Source organism: Hetaerina americana, unplaced genomic scaffold, assembly GCF_022747635.1.
Source record: "Hetaerina americana unplaced genomic scaffold, ioHetAmer1.1.p SCAF_9, whole genome shotgun sequence".
Classification (NCBI taxonomy): Eukaryota; Metazoa; Arthropoda; class Insecta; order Odonata; family Calopterygidae; genus Hetaerina; species Hetaerina americana.
In genome coordinates, this window is record NW_027287538.1 from 48,041,439 (window position 1) to 48,050,582 (window position 9,144).

Here is a 9,144-nt window from a genome sequence, read left to right on the forward strand (position 1 = left end):
CACTCTAGTAGTTATTGAAAAATTCGTGAGATGGCGTACGTTCATGATATGGTTCAAGACCTTGGTGATGATACGTCTAAAAAATTTATTGCATAAGTTTACAAGTGACAGCACCTTTTACCGCCTCATCCATTTCAAAACTCTTAATAAGGCGGCATGTTTCAAGTAGTGAAATGTCTCGACGCTGACTGAGAAAACGAGAACAAGAGCAGTAGGATTTATTTCTATTGATTGAAATGGCTTTAACGTGTTATCTAAGGAATATGTTGAATGTGATATTGAAATCATTGCCATCCTGTTATTTTTCTTGACATCATTCAATTAGGAAGGTGAATAAAGAGTGTAGCACGGCTCAGATGTTAGCAAGAGGACTTGGAGAAATCCATGATGGCAGCAGAAAACTGGACGGCATTTACGAAAACCCTTTTGTCGCCCCCTCTTTGGGACCCACACCGTCCGAGGATTACTTACCTCCTCGCGTCGCACGGGCGAAAAATTGGAATCAATCGCTCGAAAAATGGCGACTGATTGGATGGTAATTTTGCTCGAATGGAGTGCGATCGTTCATTATGTGGTCTGAATCACAATTTGGTAAACTAAAACCAGTACTTCGTTGAGTAAAATGTTATATATTCGACGGGCGCTGAAACTGGGCGCTAGAACACTAAATTGAAAGGAGAAATAAGACGGTGGATCTGATAGTTGCAATGTCGCGACTTTTTAAGTTGGATGATAAGAGATTTCTTGATTAAAACTAGGGAAAATGGGGAAGTAAAACACATCTTAACTCTTTGGAATATTAGCGAGGGCCCTGGGAGTTTCAAGGTACGGAAAAGGGACGCTTTAGCGATCGCACCATTACAACATACGAAATCTAAGCGCATCAATGGCGCGAATTGCCAAGCCCGAAAAGACCGACCTAGCTCTGGTCCGCTTTTTTTGAATAGGACTAAGCGAGCCGAATGAAATCTTTGCATTTATTTTCAATGTGGGGCGAAATAGTAAATATAAGCCGCGAGCGGTCGGAAAATTCCCGTTTTCGTCTAATGGTGCGAATTGTGGGTGATTCATGTTCCTCCTCATCCCTCCAAGTTTTAGAGAGAGAGAGAGCGCAGAGGGGAAGATACAAGGGGCGGGGCTAAGGAATATAGAATGGGGAGAGGGAAAGAGGGGGGGGGTGTGTATGCATCATCATCATCATCCCTCACTCCTCAGCCTCCTCTCCGCTCCCTGCCTTCCTCCCCAACCCATGCAGCCAGACACTTTCACTCTTTTCAAAGACCGTTTATCAAATGGAGCCGATTAAATGCCATAACGCCCATTTGAGGTTAACATGTGTTTGTCAAACAGACAATCTCCATCGGATTGAGGTAGTTGCGGGTCCATGAAAGAAGAACATCATTCCCTTAGTGTGGTCTTTATTTGTGATCGTTATGGGAACGCGTATTCTTTGATGCTTAAGGAAGACGTGGGGGGCTTCAGTTTATTATAGCATTATCTTCTCCTAAGGCTATGGTGATTCCCTCTATCTTCCCATTGGAGAGGAATCACCTTCTTTGCGTGGATTTATTTTATCTTAAATTTTCCGTACAGCATATGCCTCGTGCTCCATGTGAGGGAAATCGTATGATGACAGTGATTGTTTCCGTCCTTTTGAGGAATACGTAGATAAACAATTTTTCAAGCACTGGAATCTATTGAGAAGTTTTCTACCTCAGCGGAAATATTTTAAGACCATTATGGCATTGAATAATTAAAATTTCATCCGATTCCTACTGTAAAAGGAGGTACGATTTGAATTATCGAGCGCACAGAATACAGGCGAGATACCTCTTAGCATACTATATACTTGCGCGGAGTAAATGACAAAAGGTTGGTTAGACATGCATTATTCTATGCTTAAATTATTTTAACTTGCTCAAAATAAGGGTTCATATATTACACGGAGTATAATACACTCGAAGTTTTAATGTGGAATACGGAGTTGATGAGAGGGACCTTTTGATTAGGGAAAATAATGATGAACAATACTACTACTACTGCGGCTCGGAAACATGGTAATTGGAGCTGGATGATAGGCGTAGATTGGAGGCTTTTGAGATGTGGGTGTGGAGAAGGATATAGAAGGTGAAGTGGACAGAAAAGAAACGAGGAAGTGGGGAAGAGAGAGAATTGTTGGGAGAAATCATAAGGAGGCATGTAAAATGGGTGAAGAGCATTTTGACTGGCGATACGAAAGAATGTTGAAGGCCATATTGGCGAATTTCAGGCAAACAAGATGTAGAGGAAGGAAAAGGATAGGCATGTTGGAAGGAATTTTGGGAGGACGGACGTATGCGGAATTGGAGAGGGGTTTATTTTTTTGAGGAGTGTCAGGTTGCCTTGTAATGCGAAGCATTGAAATATAGCGAGCGATTTTCTGTGTCCTTCCAAAGCCTGTTTTAAACGGTAGACTACTAAATTATGATAATGTACTCACTGTCCTGCCAATCTTTACTTTGCTAATCCTTACGCCAGCTTGCGTTGGATATTGAAGCATTTTCAATTCGGTATTGCTATTGCAGAGGAGAGGGGAAAGAGCTATGGGCGTGGAGGGGAGGTGTGGAGGGAATGCTGGGAGGGAAATTAAATATGGCGGTTTAGGGTGGGAATTTTAAAGGAACGGAAGGATAGTATGTAGGAGGATTCACGAGTTCTCACCTCTATGTTGGTGGCTGAATCAGGTAGGGATTCTAGGATGCTTAGAGCAAAACACTGGTCGAATGAAAGGTTGTGGGAATTGGCGTGTGAAGGGATGGGAAGAGAAGAGAGTGAGGCAGAATTGCAGGAGTACCGGTGATTATTCATTCGGATGGATAAGGGGGTAATGCATTCACCTATGTAAAAGGAAGTGCAATGCTTGCATGATAAAAGATAAATAATATTTTTTGAGAGGCAATTAGCGTGGGAACGAGGTGAGGGGGCTATGAGGGGATGTAGGGAGAGGGGAGTAGGCATAATAAGAGGACAGGTTTTACATCGGGGGCGGTTGCAAGTTGGGGAAATATTGGGAAATTTGTCACGGGGGGGCGCCAAAGGGTTGGTGGATCTCAGAAGGTTTTTGAGATTGGCGGGTCGTCTGTATGCGATAGATGGGCATTGGGGTAGTAAGGATGAGGTCGCGTCATTGTCATGTAGCGAGAGAAGCTACGCGTGTGTTTTGGTTTACACAGTGATGAGATAACGTCCGTTCAAAGTGAGAGTGCATGTGATCGACTGATTGATTGACTGAATAGAGATGAAAAGCGAGAGAAGTACTTAGATGAAAATTCCTATCTTCCAAATGTCTCGCAAATGCCTGTAGAAAACATAATTTCATACGGGATTCGAAAACGCTTTTCTACAATATTTATTACTTTAATATGATATAATAAAATGCTATGTAATAATAATACTATGTGAAAAGCTATGTGTATGTGGACGTTGTTATTCACCTTGTGAATATTTTTATTGACGTCACCACACATATTTGTAACGAAACCTCGATTTTTTCATCCTAAAGCCTCTTTTTAAATCAATTTTCGGAATTGTAAAGATCAAGGAAAGTAACGGAAAATAACATTAATAAAAACATTTAGCCATTTATTGAGATACCTCGAGAACAATCCACAAGTGGTGGATTTTCCAAAATCGGTTATCCTACTGTAACAGGTGAGGCGGTTTATCTCAGGAACACTGGATAACCTACTAAAACTCTCGAACCGATTAATCGCGTCACACCGTTCAGCGTGGTCTCCAATTTCCCGCCATAACCAGTTATCATATTCTCTTCACCGTGCCCGCCGCGCACACGAGCCATAATGACAGTTGGCGAATCGCAAAGGATCAAGACCCCGTGCAGAAATCTACGCGTGTGTTTTGGTTTACACAGTGATGAGATAACGTCCGTTCAAAGTGAGAGTGCATGTGATCGACTGATTGATTGACTGAATAGAGATGAAAATATTGCTCGAATTAAATAATTTTGACTCACATCACTTCATGTGACTATATATACACATATATGCACACACACACACCTATATATATAACTTGGATAGCGAAAAACCATGTAAGAACACATAAAAAGAAAAAATACTCTACGAAAATTAAACATTTGCTACTTGAGAGATGGTTGAAAGGTCCTTTCCTGTGGAAACGCAAAGTCGTTGATTCTTTCTTCGTATTCTATTTGCTACTTGGCTGAACTTTACGATTTCCTCTCAACAAAGTTAGGTATCCTATAGGAATGAGGTATGCGATCGAGTTTCATTCAACATTTCCTTCCAAAGTTTCGACGGATATATTTAAATGATTAACTGGTAAGTGGGGTTAATAGGCAACTTAGAACGTTAAGACTGTTAAATCGGCCAACTTGAATGGACATAAGAAATGGTATCCGAGATCACTTGATGGAAGCGTTCTGCGCCCATTTTGAAGAATTACAAGTAAAATCACTTGGCATTCTCTACAATGTATCCAAGAATTATATTCGGTAAAATAAATTAAGTAAGGAAGTACATATACCATGGGATTTGTATTCTTCATTGTGGATTTGAAATGCGGTTCAAATTAAGGAACTTTAATAAAGAACGGATAGTAACAATTTTCCACAAGATAAAATAGGAAAATTGTTACTATCCGTACTTTACTATGCTCGAATTCCATCACATAATGCCCGCAACTACTCCATTTAAGGACATTTTAGTACAAAGCGCCACATTAAAACTGGTATTGGTTAATGGTTTTCATAAAATTGTACATGTATATTATGATTCCAATAAAACTCATTACAGGATAGAATATTGGAAAAAAGCCTATTCTCGCTGGTTTTCCAGGTTTCGATTTTTCCACTAACGCTGCCAGCAGCATCTTTACCCGGGAAATGAATTACCATTTGCTTTTTCCTGTGGATTACGCAATAACTATAAGATCGAATCCCGTCAAAGCCACGGGGTTTGCGACGGGAATTCATTCATCTACCGACGACCTAAATGAAATGTAAATTAGGCCACGGAGGAATTGAATAGTGGGCTTATTTTTATTGGTATTCCACCGGTTAAGGTAATTTTTGGAGGGACACAACGTATAAAATTGTAAAATACATTTACTTGCCTCTCCCAATACGAGACAACCTGACAAGCGACGCCATAGTAATTAAACTCAATTCCGTATACTTCCATCCTCCCTTTATGCCGTCCAACATCCCTATCCTATTCCTGCCCCTTCTTCGCTTGCCTAATATTCTCACCTCTATCACAGTCGCTAGTATCCTATTCCCAATCAAAACACTCTGAATTCACCTATCCTGTCACCTACTCATTGTCTCTCCTCCTCCGCTATGACTAGCACTTCCTCGTTTGTTTTCCTTCTGTCCACTTCACCTTCTACATCCTTCTCCACACCCACATTTTGAAAACCTCCAATCTACGCCAATTATCTTGCTTCATTGATGGTTCAACGCCCTAAAAAACCACGCTCCATATCAACGTTTTGGCAAGCCTTTTCTTAACATCCATACTCAACGACCCTGTCATCAATTCCCTTCCTCCTCCTCGAGAAAACTTCTTTGACCTATACAATACTTCTTCCCATTCCCTATTATCTTCTTTGCCCATTTTGGTCCAGAACACTTCCGAGAAGGGTAAACTGTCCCACCTGCTCTAGTTTATGAATTCCTATTTGAATATTTAACTTAGCTTTTCTTTTTCTTTAAAAACTGCATGACCTTTGCTTTGTTTACATTGATTCTCATCGAAATCTCAGATGCATCTTTAAAAATCCCATTTCCACAGCGTTCCGGTGGAAGGCAATGAATATTTCGTCCAATGGTTCCCTTTTTCGAGGAAAACGGGATACGCGGAAGGGTTCTAGTTCTTCGGAAGCCTGGAACAGAAGGACAGGCCGTGAAAAATGAGGTTGCGAGCCGACAAGTGTGACCAAACGTATAGAGCTGCGCGAAATGACGATATATCGACATCATGACTATATTTCTTTTTCATGTCGAGCGGACTGATATGGATTATTTAAATAGACGATATTATTTGCTATATTATACTATGATATTTCCGATATTCCGCTGTTGTCATAATGGCGATACGGACTATATAATTAGTCGTTATGCGATACAGATGATAATGACAATATGAACTATCGAGATAATTCGAGGGACGTTTTCCATGATCACATACGATAGAAGAGAATGATGCGAGAGCCTTCAATGTGACATCAATGGAGGGACATCCAATCCATAGAGTACAGTACCAGATTTTCGACACAAGATGTGGGCAAAATTATCGGCAATCAACGTGAACAATCAACCACACTCTATATGCTACATGGTCTACATTGACGATATGGACCAGGGGCGGATATACATTTTTGATTTTTGAGGTCACAGTTTTGACGTAGTTTGAGAAAATGAAACACAATCTTCACGCCTTGTGTCACTCATCGCAAATCTACTGACAGCGGCTTCGGTATTGAACTCACTGCCCCTTTGGACCTACGGCAAAGGGAGCTGATCGGCCACTATTCTACATTGATCGATATTATTTGAAATTCTATCGCTATTAATCGATCACTATCTCGATATTTCATGCATATCGATGGTTGAAATTGGGAAATGAAAATCGCAAATTCCTACAACGGTCACCTCGGGTGCGACATCTATTAGAAGTGCTTAGGTCACTGGCATCGCTTCGAATCGAGGCAGGTCATTGCACAGAATGCAAACACCTCGGGCGAATCGGCTCGCGTCGAATAGATGGGCGCAAGTTTCTGGGCAAAATTAATCCTGAGCGAGGGCAGAGGGAGAAGGACTGGAAAGGAACTTAATGACAAGACTTCTCCATCGATATTAGGTTCATGGGAGTTATCAAACGGGTTGAGGAAGTTATGTCTTTGTGAAAAAGAATCGTCTTTCCATATGTGAGTGTGCAAATGATGACGATATATTTCGTTCTGTATGAGTCGGCGGACAACATACGAAAATTTAATTTTCTTCATGGAAACAGAATTTAACTTTGAGGCAAAGCTGTAATTTTCACTACTGTTCACATAAAATTCGAAGTTGATAAACGGTTGAGTCAAATTGACGACACGCATTGGCTAAGAATATTTTATGAAGATAGGACGGAAGGATTAATGGGGTAACCGAATCGACTGCATTACACTCTTCATTTTTCCATCCACACGAAGCTGTTTTTTTTAATAGCGGTCCAATAATTTGGCGCTCAGGTTATAGTTTCAAAAATGAAAGTGTATTAAATCTTAATCATAATTTCAAATTTTTACTCAATCGAACTCATTTGAGATCAAGTTCCTTGGGGTACATAACATTATGTTTCACTTTATTTAAAAAAAAAAGACTAAGGTTGAAAAATACGGAAGAGATGAAAAAAACGAGAAAATTTTAATATTCTTAAGAAAGAAGGAAAAATGACTTAGATATACAATAGAAATTATAAAAGTACAGTTGAAGCAAATTATATGAAGGTCCCTCCCTCATCCGTAATCTCTAAAAGTATGTTGAAAGTTCTTATATTCACAAAATAAATCTTTCGACGAGTAAACCAAACGGGACGTCATAAGAGAACACTTCACCAATAAAGAACGACAAATTGAGCATAAATCTTGCTCGAATTATTTTTCCCTGAGCCTTCCTGCTATATTCCATTCCTAATGGTTTCTTGATCCCCGACGGATTATAGAGGGACTAGGGGATGAGGATCAAAAGCGGCGAAATCGATATTTCACGTACCGTAGCAGCGGCCGTCATTATTTTCAACACTTCCATCTCCCCACGCACCCTTTCTCTCACACAATCGACTCCCTTTGTTGGTACTATTTATTTTTAACGTTGCCTCTACATGTGTCAGTCTGTCATACGTATATTTGCACGAGAAATGTGATCGATATGACAGCTTCACGCAGTTTGATTGCGGGTTGTCGTTGAGGATTTTCATTACCTAAGCCGTTTTGAGAAGGCGAGAGGTACTTTTCAAGGTTCGACTTATTATTTTTCATGTTTTTATTTAGGCGGTACTTTTTTTGACGTTGACACATCATTCTACTACTTTCAGTTTTTCACACCTACATTTTAAAACGAGGAAAGAGCGAAACCGAGCAACTGGCCTATTTTCCTCGCATCCATATCATGCACGGTTATGGAACATATAATTGCTAGTTCGATAGTGAGACACCTCGATATTAAAGAGTTATTGATGAAAAACCAGCAAGGCTACCGAAAGGGAAAATCCTGCTAAACACGACTTGCACTTTTTGTTCATAGAATATCCTTAGTTCGGGTAGTCAAATCAAGTCGTCAACTTAGATCGTAGTCAATGTTCCAATGGATGCGGTTTATATAGTTTTAAAAACATTTTCGACCTAGTACCCCATATTTAAGTACTCACAAAGCTAGAAGCATATGGCATAGATAAAAATATTCGGGGTTAGATTAAAGAATTTTTTAATAGCCAGGTACCAAGAGTAGTGATAGATGGAAGTCAGCTCCAATGCACTAGAAGTTACTTCACGTGTTCCACAGGGAAGTGTTATCGGACCTCTTTTATTCCTACTTTACATTAACGAAATTGACTCCGTGGTCACTAGTAGGATACGTTTATTTGCCGACGATGCAGTGGTTTACCGTGATATCCGTAATCCTGAGAATACAACAGCTTTATCAGATGACCTTAATGCTATACAACGTTGGCACGACACCTTTCAATTATAATTGAACATGAAAAAGGGCGTAGTGATGAATTTTTGGAAAAAGAGTAATTCCCTTCCGAACGCCTACTGCATCGAGAACACCGAAATGGACTGTGTAGACTCGATTGAATGATTAGGCATTACCCTCATTCACGACCTCTCCTGGGTGAAACATATATGGGGAATATGGGGAAAAGCTAACAAAAAATTAGGAATAAATTGAGTAGCTTCAGGCGTGATGTGGTGGAAGTCGAACATAATGAATAACTGATCGTAGCAATCAAGTGGAAAAGTGCTACGATCAGTTATTCAAAAAATTAGGATTTATTGGATCAGTACTGGGTAAATTTGATGAAAAGGTTAAAGAGAAATGTTATTTTTCGCTAGCTAGGCCTCATTTGAAATATG